Raw genomic sequence first — 18,177 nt, forward strand, 5'->3', positions numbered from 1 at the left:
GATGGCGGACAAGATGGCGGACGAGATGGCGGCCTAGATGGCAGACAAGATGGCGGCCAAGATGGCGGACAAGATGGCGGCAAAAATGGCGGACAAGATGGCGGACACGAGATGGCGGCCAAGATGGCGGAAAAGATGGCGGCCAAGATGGCGGACAAGATGGCGGCCACGATGGAGACCAAGATGGCGGCCAAAATGGCGGCCACGATGTTAGCCAAGATGGCGGACGAGATGGCGGACGAGATGGCGGACAAGATGGCGGCCAAGATGGCGGCCAAAATGGCGGCCAAGATGACGGACAAGATGGCGGACAAGATGGCGGACACAAGATGGCGGACACAAGATGGCGGACAAGATGGCGGCCAAGATGGCGGACAAGATGGCGGACAAGATGGCGGACACAAGATGGCGGACAAGATGGCGGCCAAGATGGCGGACAAGATGGCGGACACAAATTGGCGGACAAGATGGTGGACACAAGATGGCGGACAAGATGGCGGACACAAGATGGCGGCCACAAGATGGCGGACACAAGATGGCGGACAAGATGGCGGACAAGATGGCGGCCACAAGATGGCGGACAAGATGGCGGAAACAAGATGGCGGACAAGATGGCGGACAAGATGGCGGACACAAGATGGCGGACAAGATGGCGGCCACGATGGCGGACAAGATGGCGGACACAAGATGGCGGACAAGATGGTGGACAAAATGGCGGACAAGATGGCGGACACAAGATGGCGGACAAGATGGCGGACGAGATGGCGGCCTAGATGGCAGACAAGATGGCAGACAAGATGGCGGCCAAGATGGCGGCCAAGATGGTGGCCAAGATGGCGGACAAGGTGGCGGACACAAGATGGCGGCCAAGATGGCGGACAAGATGGCGGACAATATGGCGGAGAAGATGGCGGCCAAGACGGCCAAGATGGCGGACAAGATGGCGGACAAGATGGCGGACACGATGGCTGCCAAGATTGCGGCCAAGATTGCGGCCAAGATGGCGGAAAAGATGGCGGACACAAGATGGCGGAGAAGATGGCGGCCAAGATGGCGGCCAAGATGGCGGACAAGATGGCGGACAAGATGGCGGAGAAGATGGCGGACAAGATGGCGGACACAAGATGGCGGCCAAGATGGCGGACAAGATGGCGGACAAGATGGCGGACAGGATGGCGGACAAGATGGCGGACAAAATGGCGGACACAAGATGGCGGACAAGATGGCGGACAAGATGGCGGACAAGATGGCGGACAAGATGGCGGACAAGATGGCGGACACAAGATGGCGGACAAGATGGCGGACAAGATGGCGGACAAGATGGTGGACAAGATGGCGGACAAGATGGCGGACACAAGATGGCGGCCAAGATGGTGGCCAAGATGGTGGCAAAGATGGCGGACAAGATGGCGGACGAGATGGCGGACACAACATGGCGGACACAAGATGGCGGCAAAGATGGCGGCCAAGATGGCGGAGAAGATGGCGGCCAAGATGGCGGACAAGATGGCGGCCAAGATGGCGGAAAAGATGGCGGCCAAGATGGCGGACAAGATGGCGGACAAGATGGCGGACACAAGATGGCGGACACAAGATGGTGGACAAGATGGCGGACAAGATGGCGGACGCAAGATGGCGGCCAAGATGGCGGACAAGATGGCGGCCAAGATGGCGGACACAAGATGGCGGACAAGATGGCGGCCAAGATGGCGGCCAAGATGGCGGCAAAAATGGCGGACAAGATGGCGGACAAGATGGCGGACACAAGATGGCGGCCAAGATGGCGGACAAGATGGCGGCCAAGATGGCGGACACAAGATGGCGGACAAGATGGCGGCCAAGATGGCGGACAAGATGGCGGCCAAGATGGCGGAAAAGATGGCGGCCAAGATGGCGGACAAGATGGCGGACAAGATGGCGGACACAAGATGGCGGACACAAGATGGTGGACAAGATGGCGGACAAGATGGCGGACGCAAGATGGCGGCCAAGATGGCGGACAAGATGGCGGCCAAGATGGCGGACACAAGATGGCGGACAAGATGGCGGCCAAGATGGCGGACAAGATGGCGGACACAAGATGGCGGCCAAGATGGTGGACAAGATGGCGGACAAGATGGCGGACACAAGATGGCGGACAAGATGGCGAACGAGATGGCGGCCTAGATGGCAGACAAGATGGCAGACAAGATGGCGGCCAAGATGGCGGCCAAGATGGTGGCCAAGATGGCGGACAAGATGGCGGACACAAGATGGCGGACAAGATGGCGGACAAGATGGCGGACAATATGGCGGAGAAGATGGCGGCCAAGATGGCGGACAAGATGGCGGACAAGATGGCGGACAAGATGGCGGACAAGATGGTGGATACAAGATGGCGGCCAAGATGGCGGAAAAGATGGCGGACACAAGATGGCGGAGAAGATGGCGGCCAAGATGGCGGACAAGATGGCGGACAAGATGGCGGACACAAGATGGCGGACAAGATGGCGGACAAGATGGCGGACAAGATGGCGGACAAGATGGCGGACATAAGATGGCGGCCAAGATGGCGGACAAGATGGCGAACACAAGATGGCGGACAAGATGGCGGACACAAGATGGCGGCCAAGATGGCGGCCATGATGGCGGACAAGATAGCGGACAAGATGGCGGACAAGATGGCGGACACAAGATGGCGGACACAAGATGGCGGCCAAGATGGCGGACAAGATGGTGGACGCAAGATGGCGGCCAAGATGGCGGACACAAGATGGCGGACACAAGATGGCGGCCAAGATGGCGGACAAGATGGCGGCCAAGATGGCGGACAAGATGGCGGACAAGATGGCGGACAAGATGGCGGACACGATGGCGGACAAGATGGCGGACACGATGGCGGACAAGATGACGAACACAAGATGGCGGACAAGATGGCGGACAAGATGGCGGACACAAGATGGCGGACAAGATGGCGGACAAGATGGCGGACACAAGATGGCCGACACAAGATGGCGGACAAGATGCCGGCCAAGATGGCGGCCAAGATGGCGGACAAGATGGCGGACACAAGATGGCGGCCAAGATGGCGGCCAAGATGGCGGACACAAGATGGCGGACACAAGATGGCGGCCAAGATGGCGGCCAAGATGGCGGACACAAGATGGCGGACAAGATGGCGGCCAAGATGGCGGCCAAGATGGCGGACAAGATGGTAGACAAGATGGCGGACAAGATGGCGGACACAAGATGGCGGACAAGATGGCGGACAAGATGGCGGCCAAGATGGCGGACAAGATGGCGGAAGATGGCGGACAAGATGGCGGACAAGATGGCGGACAAGATGGCGGACAAGATGGCGGACAAGATGGCGGACAAGATGGCGGACAAGATGGCGGACAAGATGGCGGACAAGATGGCGGACAAGATGGCGAACACAAGATGGCGGCTGAGATGGCGGCAAAAATGGCGGACAAGCTGGCGGCCAAGATGGCGAACAAGATGGCGGCCAAGATGGCGGACAAGATGGTGGACAAAATGGCGGACAAGATGGCGGACACAAGATGGCGGACAAGATGGCGGACGAGATGGCGGCCTAGATGGCAGACAAGATGGCGGCCAAGATGGCGGACAAGATGGCGGCAAAAATGGCGGACAAGATGGCGGACACGAGATGGCGGCCAAGATGGCGGAAAAGATGGCGGCCAAGATGGCGGACAAGATGGCGGCCACGATGGAGACCAAGATGGCGGCCAAAATGGCGGCCACGATGTTAGCCAAGATGGCGGACGAGATGGCGGACGAGATGGCGGACAAGATGGCGGCCAAGATGGCGGCCAAAATGGCGGCCAAGATGACGGACAAGATGGCGGACAAGATGGCGGACACAAGATGGCGGACACAAGATGGCGGACAAGATGGCGGCCAAGATGGCGGACAAGATGGCGGACAAGATGGCGGACACAAGATGGCGGACAAGATGGCGGCCAAGATGGCGGACAAGATGGCGGACACAAATTGGCGGACAAGATGGTGGACACAAGATGGCGGACAAGATGGCGGACACAAGATGGCGGCCACAAGATGGCGGACACAAGATGGCGGACAAGATGGCGGACAAGATGGCGGCCACAAGATGGCGGACAAGATGGCGGAAACAAGATGGCGGACAAGATGGCGGACAAGATGGCGGACACAAGATGGCGGACAAGATGGCGGCCACGATGGCGGACAAGATGGCGGACACAAGATGGCGGACAAGATGGTGGACAAAATGGCGGACAAGATGGCGGACACAAGATGGCGGACAAGATGGCGGACGAGATGGCGGCCTAGATGGCAGACAAGATGGCAGACAAGATGGCGGCCAAGATGGCGGCCAAGATGGTGGCCAAGATGGCGGACAAGGTGGCGGACACAAGATGGCGGCCAAGATGGCGGACAAGATGGCGGACAATATGGCGGAGAAGATGGCGGCCAAGATGGCGGACAAGAAGGCGGACAAGATGGAAACAAAAATGGCGGACTAGATGGTGGCCAAGATGGTGGACAAGATGGCGGCCAAGATGGCGGACAAGATGGCTGATAAGATGGCGGACAAGATGGCGGAGAAGATGGCGGCCAAGATGGCGGACAAGATGGCGGCCAAGATGGCGGACAAGATGGCGGACAAGATGACGAACACAAGATGGCGGACAAGATGGCGGCCAAGATGGCGGCCAAAATGGCGGCCAAGATGACGGATAAGATGGCGGACAAGATGGCGGACACGAGATGGCGGACAAGATGGCGGCCAAGATGGCGGACAAGATGGTGGACAAGATGGCGGACAAGATGGCGGACACAAGATGGCGGCCAAGATGGTGGCCAAGATGGTGGCAAAGATGGCGGACAAGATGGTGGACAAGATGGCGGACAAGATGGCGGACACAAGATGGCGGCCAAGATGGTGGCCAAGATGGTGGCAAAGATGGCGGACAAGATGGCGGACGAGATGGCGGACACAACATGGCGGACACAAGATGGCGGCAAAGATGGCGGCCAAGATGGCGGAGAAGATGGCGGCCAAGATGGCGGACAAGATGGCGGCCAAGATGGCGGAAAAGATGGCGGCCAAGATGGCGGACAAGATGGCGGACAAGATGGCGGACACAAGATGGCGGACACAAGATGGTGGACAAGATGGCGGACAAGATGGCGGACGCAAGATGGCGGCCAAGATGGCGGACAAGATGGCGGCCAAGATGGCGGACACAAGATGGCGGACAAGATGGCGGCCAAGATGGCGGACAAGATGGCGGACAAGATGGCGGACAAGATGGCGGACACGAGGCGGCCAAGATGGCGGCCAAGATGGCGGCAAAAATGGCGGACAAGATGGCGGACAAGATGGCGGACACAAGATGGCGGCAAAACTGGCGGCCAAGATGGCGACCAAGATGGCGGACAAGATGGCGGCCAAGATTGCGGCCAAGATGGCGGACAAGATGGCGGCCAAGATGGCGGCCAAGATGGCGGCCAAGATGGCGGACAAGATGGCGGCCAAGATGGCGGCCAAGATGGCGGCCAAGATGGCGGACAAGATGGCGGCAAAAATGGCGGCAAGATGGCGGACACGAGATGGCGGCCAAGATGGCGGACAAGATGGCGGACAAGATGGCGGACAAGATGGCGGCCAAGATGGCGGCCAAGATGGCGGCCAAGATGGCGGACAAGATGGCGGCAAAAATGGCGGACAAGATGGCGGACACGAGATGGCGGCCAAGATGGCGGACAAGATGGCGGACAAGATGGCGGACAAGATGGCGGACAAGATGGCGGACAAGATGGCGGACAAGATGGCGGACACAAGATGGCGGACAAGATGGCGGACACAAGATGGCGGACAAGATGGCGGCCAAGATGGCGGACAAGATGGCGGACAAGATGGCAGCCAAGATGGCGGCCAAGATGGCGGACAAGATGGCGGACAAGATGGCGGACAAGATAGCGGCAAAAATGGCGGACAAGATGGCGGACAAGATGGCGGCAAAAATGGCGGACAAGATGGCGGACAAGATGGCGGACAAGATGGCGGACACAAGATGGCGGACAAGATGGCGGACAAGATGGCGGACAAGATGGCGGCCAAGATGGCGGACAAGATGGCGGACAAGATGGCGGACAAGATGGCGGACAAGATGGCAGCCAAGATGGCGGACACAAGATGGCGGACAAGATGACGGACAAGATGGCGGACAAGATGGCGGACACAAGATGGCGGACACAAGATGGCGGCCAAGATGGCGGCCAAGATGGCGGACAAGAAGGCGGACAAGATGGAAGCAAAAATGGCGGACAAGATGGTGGCCAAGATGGTGGACAAGATGGCGGACACAAGATGACGGACAAGATGGCTGATAAGATGGCGGACAAGATGGCGGAGAAGATGGCGGCCAAGATGGCGGACAAGATGGCGGCCAAGATGGCGGACAAGATGGCGGACAAGATGGCGGACACAAGATGGCGGACAAGATGGCGGACACAAGATGGCGGCAGAAATGGCGGCCAAGATGGCGACCAAGATGGCGGACAAGATGGCGGACACGAGATGGCGGCCAAGATGGCGGACAAGATGGCGGACAAGATGGCGGACAAGATGGCGGACAAGATGGCGGAAACAAGATGGCGGACAAGATGGCGGACACAAGATGGCGGACAAGATGGCGGACACAAGATGGCGGCCAAGATGGCGGCCAAGATGGCGGCCAAGATGGCGGCCAAGATGGCGGCCAAGATGGCGGCCAAGATGGCGGACAAGATGGCGGCAAAAATGGCGGACAAGATGGCGGACAAGATGGCGGACAAGATGGCGGCAAAAATGGCGGACAAGATGGCAGACACGAGATGGCGGCCAAGATGGCGGCCAAGATGGCGGACAAGATGGCGGACAAGATGGCGGCCAAGATGGCGGACAAGATGGCGGCCAAGATGGCGGACAAGATGGCGGCCAAGATGGCGGCCAAGATGGCGGACAAGATGGCGGCCAAGATGGCGGCCAAGATGGCGGACAAGATGGCGGCCAAGATGGCGGCCAAGATGGCGGACAAGATGGCGGCCAAGATGGCGGACAAGATGGCGGCAAAAATGGCGGACAAGATGGCGGACACGAGATGGCGGCCAAGATGGCGGCCAAGATGGCGGACAAGATGGCGGCAAAAATGGCGGCCAAGATGGCGGACAAGATGGCGGCCAAGATGGCGGCCAAGATGGCGGCCAAGATGGCGGACAAGATGGCGGCCAAGATGGCGGCCAAGATGGCGGACAAGATGGCGGCCAAGATGGCGGACAAGATGGCGGCAAAAATGGCGGACAAGATGGCGGACACGAGATGGCGGCCAAGATGGCGGCCAAGATGGCGGACAAGATGGCGGCCAAGATGGCGGCCAAGATGGCGGACAAGATGGCGGCCAAGATGGCGGCCAAGATGGCGGCCAAGATGGCGGACAAGATGGCGGCAAAAATGGCGGACAAGATGGCGGACACGAGATGGCGGCCAAGATGGCGGACAAGATGGCGGACAAGATGGCGGACAAGATGGCGGACAAGATGGCGGCCAAGATGGCGGACAAGATGGCGGCCAAGATGGCGGAAAAGATGGCGGCCAAGATGGCGGACAAGATGGCGGCCACGATGGAGACCAAGATGGCGGCCAAAATGGCGGCCACGATGTTAGCCAAGATGGCGGACACAAGATGGCGGACAAGATGGCGGACAAGATGGCGGACAAGATGGCGGACACAAGATGGCGGCCACAAGATGGCGGACAAGATGGCGGCCAAGATGGCGGCCAAGATGGCGGCCAAGATGGCGGACAAGATGGCGGACAAGATGGAGACCAAGATGGCGGCCAAAATGGCGGCCACGTTGTTAGCCAAGATGGCGGACGAGATAGCGGACAAGATGGCGGCCACAAGATGGCGGACAAGATGGCGGACAAGATGGCGGACAAGATGGCGGACAAGATGGCGGCCAAGATGGCGGACACAAGATGGCGGACAAGATGACGGACAAGATGGCGGACAAGATGGCGGACAAGATGGCGGACAAGATGGCGGACACAAGATGGCGGACACAAGATGGCGGACGAGATGGCGGCCAAGATGGCGGACAAGAAGGCGGACAAGATGGAAACAAAAATGGCGGACTAGATGGTGGCCAAGATGGTGGACAAGATGGCGGCCAAGATGGCGGACAAGATGGCTGATAAGATGGCGGACAAGATGGCGGAGAAGATGGCGGCCAAGATGGCGGACAAGATGGCGGCCAAGATGGCGGACAAGATGGCGGACAAGATGACGAACACAAGATGGCGGACAAGATGGCGGCCAAGATGGCGGCCAAAATGGCGGCCAAGATGACGGATAAGATGGCGGACAAGATGGCGGACACGAGATGGCGGACAAGATGGCGGCCAAGATGGCGGCCAAGATGGCGGACAAGATGGCGGACACAAGATGGCAGACAAGATGGCGGACACAAGATGGCAGACAAGATGGCGAACCAGATGGCGGACAAGATGGCGGACACAAATTGGCGGACAAGATGGCGGACACAAGATGGCGGACACAAGATGGCGGACAAGATGGCGGACACAAGATGGCGGCCAAGATGGCGGACACAAGATGGCGGACAAGATGGCGGACAAGATGGCGGCCACAAGATGGCGGACAAGATGGCGGACACAAGATGGCGGACAAGATGGCGGACACAAGATGGCGGACAAGATGGCGGCCAAGATGGCGGACAAGATGGCGGACACAAGATGGCGGCCAAGATGGTGGACAAGATGGCGGACAAGATGGCGGACACAAGATGGCGGACAAGATGGCGAACGAGATGGCGGCCTAGATGGCAGACAAGATGGCAGACAAGATGGCGGCCAAGATGGCGGCCAAGATGGTGGCCAAGATGGCGGACAAGATGGCGGACACAAGATGGCGGACAAGATGGCGGACAAGATGGCGGACAATATGGCGGAGAAGATGGCGGCCAAGATGGCGGACAAGATGGCGGACAAGATGGCGGACAAGATGGCGGACAAGATGGTGGATACAAGATGGCGGCCAAGATGGCGGAAAAGATGGCGGACACAAGATGGCGGAGAAGATGGCGGCCAAGATGGCGGACAAGATGGCGGACAAGATGGCGGACACAAGATGGCGGACAAGATGGCGGACAAGATGGCGGACAAGATGGCGGACAAGATGGCGGACATAAGATGGCGGCCAAGATGGCGGACAAGATGGCGAACACAAGATGGCGGACAAGATGGCGGACAAGATGGCGGACACAAGATGGCGGCCAAGATGGCGGCCATGATGGCGGACAAGATGGCGGACGAGATGGCGGACACAACATGGCGGACACAAGATGGCGGCAAAGATGGCGGCCAAGATGGCGGAGAAGATGGCGGCCAAGATGGCGGACAAGATGGCGGCCAAGATGGCGGAAAAGATGGCGGCCAAGATGGCGGACAAGATGGCGGACAAGATGGCGGACACAAGATGGCGGACACAAGATGGTGGACAAGATGGCGGACAAGATGGCGGACGCAAGATGGCGGCCAAGATGGCGGACAAGATGGCGGCCAAGATGGCGGACACAAGATGGCGGACAAGATGGCGGCCAAGATGGCGGACAAGATGGCGGACAAGATGGCGGACAAGATGGCGGACAAGATGGTGGATACAAGATGGCGGCCAAGATGGCGGACACAAGATGGCGGACAAGATGACGGACAAGATGGCGGACAAGATGGCGGACAAGATGGCGGCCAAGATGGCGGACAAGATGGCGGACAAGATGGCGGACAAGATGGCGGACACGATGGCGGACAAGATGGCGGACACGATGGCGGACAAGATGACGAACACAAGATGGCGGACAAGATGGCGGACAAGATGGCGGACACAAGATGGCGGACAAGATGGCGGACAAGATGGCGGACAAGATGGCGGACACAAGATGGCGGACAAGATGCCGGCCAAGATGGCGGCCAAGATGGCGGACAAGATGGCGAACACAAGATGGCGGACAAGATGGCGGACACAAGATGGCGGACAAGATGGCGGACAAGATGGCGGCCAAGATGGCGGCCAAGATGGCGGACAAGATGGCGGACACAAGATGGCAGACAAGATGGCGGACACAAGATGGCAGACAAGATGGCGAACCAGATGGCGGACAAGATGGCGGACACAAATTGGCGGACAAGATGGCGGACACAAGATGGCGGACACAAGATGGCGGACAAGATGGCGGACACAAGATGGCGGCCAAGATGGCGGACACAAGATGGCGGACAAGATGGCGGACAAGATGGCGGCCACAAGATGGCGGACAAGATGGCGGACACAAGATGGCGGACAAGATGGCGGACACAAGATGGCGGACAAGATGGCGGCCAAGATGGCGGACAAGATGGCGGACACAAGATGGCGGCCAAGATGGTGGACAAGATGGCGAACAAGATGGCGGACACAAGATGGCGGACAAGATGGCGAACGAGATGGCGGCCTAGATGGCAGACAAGATGGCAGACAAGATGGCGGCCAAGATGGCGGCCAAGATGGTGGCCAAGATGGCGGACAAGATGGCGGACACAAGATGGCGGACAAGATGGCGGACAAGATGGCGGACAATATGGCGGAGAAGATGGCGGCCAAGATGGCGGACAAGATGGCGGACAAGATGGCGGACAAGATGGCGGACAAGATGGTGGATACAAGATGGCGGCCAAGATGGCGGAAAAGATGGCGGACACAAGATGGCGGAGAAGATGGCGGCCAAGATGGCGGACAAGATGGCGGACAAGATGGCGGACACAAGATGGCGGACAAGATGGCGGACAAGATGGCGGACAAGATGGCGGACAAGATGGCGGACATAAGATGGCGGCCAAGATGGCGGACAAGATGGCGAACACAAGATGGCGGACAAGATGGCGGACAAGATGGCGGACACAAGATGGCGGCCAAGATGGCGGCCATGATGGCGGACAAGATGGCGGACGAGATGGCGGACACAACATGGCGGACACAAGATGGCGGCAAAGATGGCGGCCAAGATGGCGGAGAAGATGGCGGCCAAGATGGCGGACAAGATGGCGGCCAAGATGGCGGAAAAGATGGCGGCCAAGATGGCGGACAAGATGGCGGACAAGATGGCGGACACAAGATGGCGGACACAAGATGGTGGACAAGATGGCGGACAAGATGGCGGACGCAAGATGGCGGCCAAGATGGCGGACAAGATGGCGGCCAAGATGGCGGACACAAGATGGCGGACAAGATGGCGGCCAAGATGGCGGACAAGATGGCGGACAAGATGGCGGACAAGATGGCGGACACGAGGCGGCCAAGATGGCGGCCAAGATGGCGGCAAAAATGGCGGACAAGATGGCGGACAAGATGGCGGACACAAGATGGCGGCAAAACTGGCGGCCAAGATGGCGACCAAGATGGCGGACAAGATGGCGGCCAAGATTGCGGCCAAGATGGCGGACAAGATGGCGGCCAAGATGGCGGCCAAGATGGCGGCCAAGATGGCGGACAAGATGGCGGCCAAGATGGCGGCCAAGATGGCGGCCAAGATGGCGGCCAAGATGGCGGCAAAAATGGCGGCAAGATGGCGGACACGAGATGGCGGCCAAGATGGCGGACAAGATGGCGGACAAGATGGCGGACAAGATGGCGGCCAAGATGGCGGCCAAGATGGCGGCCAAGATGGCGGCCAAGATGGCGGACAAGATGGCGGCAAAAATGGCGGACAAGATGGCGGACACGAGATGGCGGCCAAGATGGCGGACAAGATGGCGGACAAGATGGCGGACAAGATGGCGGACAAGATGGCGGACAAGATGGCGGACAAGATGGCGGACACAAGATGGCGGACAAGATGGCGGACACAAGATGGCGGACAAGATGGCGGCCAAGATGGCGGACAAGATGGCGGACAAGATGGCAGCCAAGATGGCGGCCAAGATGGCGGACAAGATGGCGGACAAGATGGCGGACAAGATAGCGGCAAAAATGGCGGACAAGATGGCGGACAAGATGGCGGCAAAAATGGCGGACAAGATGGCGGACAAGATGGCGGACAAGATGGCGGACACAAGATGGCGGACAAGATGGCGGACAAGATGGCGGACAAGATGGCGGCCAAGATGGCGGACAAGATGGCGGACAAGATGGCGGACAAGATGGCGGACAAGATGGCAGCCAAGATGGCGGACAAGATGGCGGACAAGATGACGGACAAGATGGCGGACAAGATGGCGGACACAAGATGGCGGACACAAGATGGCGGCCAAGATGGCGGCCAAGATGGCGGACAAGAAGGCGGACAAGATGGAAGCAAAAATGGCGGACAAGATGGTGGCCAAGATGGTGGACAAGATGGCGGACACAAGATGACGGACAAGATGGCTGATAAGATGGCGGACAAGATGGCGGAGAAGATGGCGGCCAAGATGGCGGACAAGATGGCGGCCAAGATGGCGGACAAGATGGCGGACAAGATGGCGGACACAAGATGGCGGACAAGATGGCGGACACAAGATGGCGGCAGAAATGGCGGCCAAGATGGCGACCAAGATGGCGGACAAGATGGCGGACACGAGATGGCGGCCAAGATGGCGGACAAGATGGCGGACAAGATGGCGGACAAGATGGCGGACAAGATGGCGGAAACAAGATGGCGGACAAGATGGCGGACACAAGATGGCGGACAAGATGGCGGACACAAGATGGCGGCCAAGATGGCGGCCAAGATGGCGGCCAAGATGGCGGCCAAGATGGCGGCCAAGATGGCGGACAAGATGGCGGCAAAAATGGCGGACAAGATGGCGGACAAGATGGCGGACAAGATGGCGGCAAAAATGGCGGACAAGATGGCAGACACGAGATGGCGGCCAAGATGGCGGCCAAGATGGCGGACAAGATGGCGGACAAGATGGCGGCCAAGATGGCGGACAAGATGGCGGCCAAGATGGCGGACAAGATGGCGGCCAAGATGGCGGCCAAGATGGCGGACAAGATGGCGGCCAAGATGGCGGCCAAGATGGCGGACAAGATGGCGGCCAAGATGGCGGCCAAGATGGCGGACAAGATGGCGGCCAAGATGGCGGACAAGATGGCGGCAAAAATGGCGGACAAGATGGCGGACACGAGATGGCGGCCAAGATGGCGGCCAAGATGGCGGACAAGATGGCGGCAAAAATGGCGGCCAAGATGGCGGACAAGATGGCGGCCAAGATGGCGGCCAAGATGGCGGCCAAGATGGCGGACAAGATGGCGGCCAAGATGGCGGCCAAGATGGCGGACAAGATGGCGGCCAAGATGGCGGACAAGATGGCGGCAAAAATGGCGGACAAGATGGCGGACACGAGATGGCGGCCAAGATGGCGGCCAAGATGGCGGACAAGATGGCGGCCAAGATGGCGGCCAAGATGGCGGACAAGATGGCGGCCAAGATGGCGGCCAAGATGGCGGCCAAGATGGCGGACAAGATGGCGGCAAAAATGGCGGACAAGATGGCGGACACGAGATGGCGGCCAAGATGGCGGACAAGATGGCGGACAAGATGGCGGACAAGATGGCGGACAAGATGGCGGCCAAGATGGCGGACAAGATGGCGGCCAAGATGGCGGAAAAGATGGCGGCCAAGATGGCGGACAAGATGGCGGCCACGATGGAGACCAAGATGGCGGCCAAAATGGCGGCCACGATGTTAGCCAAGATGGCGGACACAAGATGGCGGACAAGATGGCGGACAAGATGGCGGACAAGATGGCGGACACAAGATGGCGGCCACAAGATGGCGGACAAGATGGCGGCCAAGATGGCGGCCAAGATGGCGGCCAAGATGGCGGACAAGATGGCGGACAAGATGGAGACCAAGATGGCGGCCAAAATGGCGGCCACGATGTTAGCCAAGATGGCGGACGAGATAGCGGACAAGATGGCGGCCACAAGATGGCGGACAAGATGGCGGACAAGATGGCGGACAAGATGGCGGACAAGATGGCGGCCAAGATGGCGGACACAAGATGGCGGACAAGATGACGGACAAGATGGCGGACAAGATGGCGGACAAGATGGCGGACAAGATGGCGGACACAAGATGGCGGACACAAGATGGCGGACGAGATGGCGGCCAAGATGGCGGACAAGAAGGCGGACAAGATGGAAACAAAAATGGCGGACTAGATGGTGGCCAAGATGGTGGACAAGATGGCGGCCAAGATGGCGGACAAGATGGCTGATAAGATGGCGGACAAGATGGCGGAGAAGATGGCGGCCAAGATGGCGGACAAGATGGCGGCCAAGATGGCGGACAAGATGGCGGACAAGATGACGAACACAAGATGGCGGACAAGATGGCGGCCAAGATGGCGGCCAAAATGGCGGCCAAGATGACGGATAAGATGGCGGACAAGATGGCGGACACGAGATGGCGGACAAGATGGCGGCCAAGATGGCGGCCAAGATGGCGGACAAGATGGCGGACACAAGATGGCAGACAAGATGGCGGACACAAGATGGCAGACAAGATGGCGAACCAGATGGCGGACAAGATGGCGGACACAAATTGGCGGACAAGATGGCGGACACAAGATGGCGGACACAAGATGGCGGACAAGATGGCGGACACAAGATGGCGGCCAAGATGGCGGACACAAGATGGCGGACAAGATGGCGGACAAGATGGCGGCCACAAGATGGCGGACAAGATGGCGGACACAGGATGGCGGACAAGATGGCGGACACAAGATGGCGGACAAGATGGCGGCCAAGATGGCGGACAAGATGGCGGACACAAGATGGCGGCCAAGATGGTGGACAAGATGGCGGACAAGATGGCGGACACAAGATGGCGGACAAGATGGCGAACGAGATGGCGGCCTAGATGGCAGACAAGATGGCAGACAAGATGGCGGCCAAGATGGCGGCCAAGATGGTGGCCAAGATGGCGGACAAGATGGCGGACACAAGATGGCGGACAAGATGGCGGACAAGATGGCGGACAATATGGCGGAGAAGATGGCGGCCAAGATGGCGGACAAGATGGCGGACAAGATGGCGGACAAGATGGTGGATACAAGATGGCGGCCAAGATGGCGGAAAAGATGGCGGACACAAGATGGCGGAGAAGATGGCGGCCAAGATGGCGGACAAGATGGCGGACAAGATGGCGGACACAAGATGGCGGACAAGATGGCGGACAAGATGGCGGACAAGATGGCGGACAAGATGGCGGACATAAGATGGCGGCCAAGATGGCGGACAAGATGGCGAACACAAGATGGCGGACAAGATGGCGGACAAGATGGCGGACACAAGATGGCGGCCAAGATGGCGGCCATGATGGCGGACAAGATAGCGGACAAGATGGCGGACAAGATGGCGGACACAAGATGGCGGACACAAGATGGCGGCCAAGATGGCGGACAAGATGGTGGACGCAAGATGGCGGCCAAGATGGCGGACACAAGATGGCGGACACAAGATGGCGGCCAAGATGGCGGACAAGATGGCGGCCAAGATGGCGGACAAGATGGCGGACAAGATGGCGGACAAGATGGCGGACACGATGGCGGACAAGATGGCGGACACGATGGCGGACAAGATGACGAACACAAGATGGCGGACAAGATGGCGGACAAGATGGCGGACACAAGATGGCGGACAAGATGGCGGACAAGATGGCGGACACAAGATGGCCGACACAAGATGGCGGACAAGATGCCGGCCAAGATGGCGGCCAAGATGGCGGACAAGATGGCGGACACAAGATGGCGGCCAAGATGGCGGCCAAGATGGCGGACAAGATAGCGGACAAGATGGCGGACAAGATGGCGGACACAAGATGGCGGAAACAAGATGGCGGCCAAGATGGCGGCCAAGATGGCGGACACAAGATGGCGGACAAGATGGCGGCCAAGATGGCGGCCAAGATGGCGGACAAGATGGTAGACAAGATGGCGGACAAGATGGCGGACACAAGATGGCGGACAAGATGGCGGACAAGATGGCGGCCAAGATGGCGGACAAGATGGCGGAAGATGGCGGACAAGATGGCGGACAAGATGGCGGACAAGATGGCGGACAAGATGGCGGACAAGATGGCGGACAAGATGGCGGACAAGATGGCGGACAAGATGGCGAACACAAGATGGCGGCTGAGATGGCGGCAAAAATGGCGGACAAGCTGGCGGCCAAGATGGCGGACAAGATGGCGGCCAAGATGGCGGACAAGATGGTGGACAAAATGGCGGACAAGATGGCGGACACAAGATGGCGGACAAGATGGCGGACGAGATGGCGGCCTAGATGGCAGAAAAGATGGCAGACAAGATGGCGGCCAAGATGGCGGCCAAGATGGTGGCTAAGATGGCGAACACAAGATGGCGGCCAAGATGGCGGCCAAGATGGCGGACAAGATGGCGGCCAAGATGGCGGCCAAGATGGCGGACAAGATGGCGGACAAGATGGCGGCCAAGATGGCGAACAAGATGGCGGACAAGATGGCGGACACGATGGCGAACAAGAAGGCGGCATCTTGGCCATATTGTCCGCCATCTTGTCCGCCATCTTGTCCCCCCTTTTTGCCGCCATCTTGTCCGCCATTTTTTCCACTATTTTGGCCGCTATCTTGTCCGCCATCTTGGCCGCCATCTTGTCCGCCATCTTGTCCGCCATCTTGTGTCCGCCATCTTGTCCGCCATCTTGGCCACCATATTGTCTACCATCTTGTGTCCGCCATCTTGTCCGCCATCTTGTTCGCCATCTTGTCCGCCATCTTGTCCGCCATCTTGTGTCCGCCATCTTGTCCGTCATTTTTGCCGCCATCTTAGCCGCCATCTTGTGTTCGCCATCTTGTCCGCCATCTTGGTCTCCATCGTGGCCGCCATCTTGTCCACCTTCTCGTCCGCCATCTTGTCCGCCATCTTGTGTCCGCCATCTTGTCCGCCATCTTGTCCGCCATCTTGTCTGCCATCTTGTGTCTGCCATCTTGGGCGCCATCTTCTCCGCCATCTTGTCCGCCATCTTGGCCGCCATCTTGTCCGCCATCTTGTCCGCCATCTTGTCCGCCATCTTGTGTCCACCATCTTGTCCGCCATCGTGTCCGCCATCTTGTCCGCCATCTTGTGTCCGCCATCTTGTCCGCCATCTTGTCCGCCATCTTGTCCGCCATCTTGGCCGCCATCTTGTCCGCCATTTTTGCCGCCATCTTGGCCGCCATCTTGGCCGCCATCTTGGCCGCCATCTTGGCCGCCATCTTTGTTCCCCCATCTTGTGTCCGCCATCTTGTCCGCCATCTTGTCCGCCATCTTGTCCGCCATCTTGGCCGCCATCTTGGCCGCCATCTTGTCCGCCATCTTGTCCGCCATCTTGTCCGCCATCTTGTGTCCGCCATCTTGGCCGCCATCTTGTTCGCCATCTTGTGTCCGCCATCTTGTCCGCCATCTTGTCCGCCATCTTGTGTCCGCCATCTTGGCCGCCATCTTGGCCGCCATCTTGGCCGCCATCTTGTCCGCCATCTTGTGTCCGCCATCTTGTCCAACATCTTGTCCACCATTTTGTCCGCCATTTTGTCCGCCATCTTGTCCGCTATCTTGTCCGCGATCTGGTGTCCGCCATCTTGGCCGCCATCTTGTCCGCCATCTTGGCCGCCATCTTGTCCGCCATCTTCTCCGCCATCTTCTCCGCCATCGTGTCCGCCATCTTGGCCGCCGTCTTGTGTCCGCCATCTTGTCCGCCATTTTTGCCGCCATCTTGTCCGCCATCTTGTGTCCGCCATCTTGGCCGCCATCTTGTCCGCCATCTTGTCCGCCATCTTGTCTACCATCTTGTCCGCCATATTGTCCGCCATCTTGTCCGCCATCTTGTCCCCCCTTTTTGCCGCCATCTTGGCCGCCATCTTGTCCGCCATTTTTTTCACCATTTTGGCCGCCATCTTGTCCGCCATCTTGGCCGCCATCTTGTCCGCCATCTTGTCCGCCATCTTGTCCGCCATCTTGTCCGCCATCTTGTTCGCCATCTTGTCCGCCATCTTGTCCGCCATCTTGTCCGCCATTTTTGCCGCCATCTTAGCCGCCATCTTGTGTTCGCCATCTTGTCCGCCATCTTGTCCGCCATCTTGTCTGCCATCATG

This window comes from Anopheles moucheti, chromosome 2 (genome assembly GCF_943734755.1).
Source record: "Anopheles moucheti chromosome 2, idAnoMoucSN_F20_07, whole genome shotgun sequence".
Lineage (NCBI taxonomy): Eukaryota > Metazoa > Arthropoda > Insecta > Diptera > Culicidae > Anopheles > Anopheles moucheti.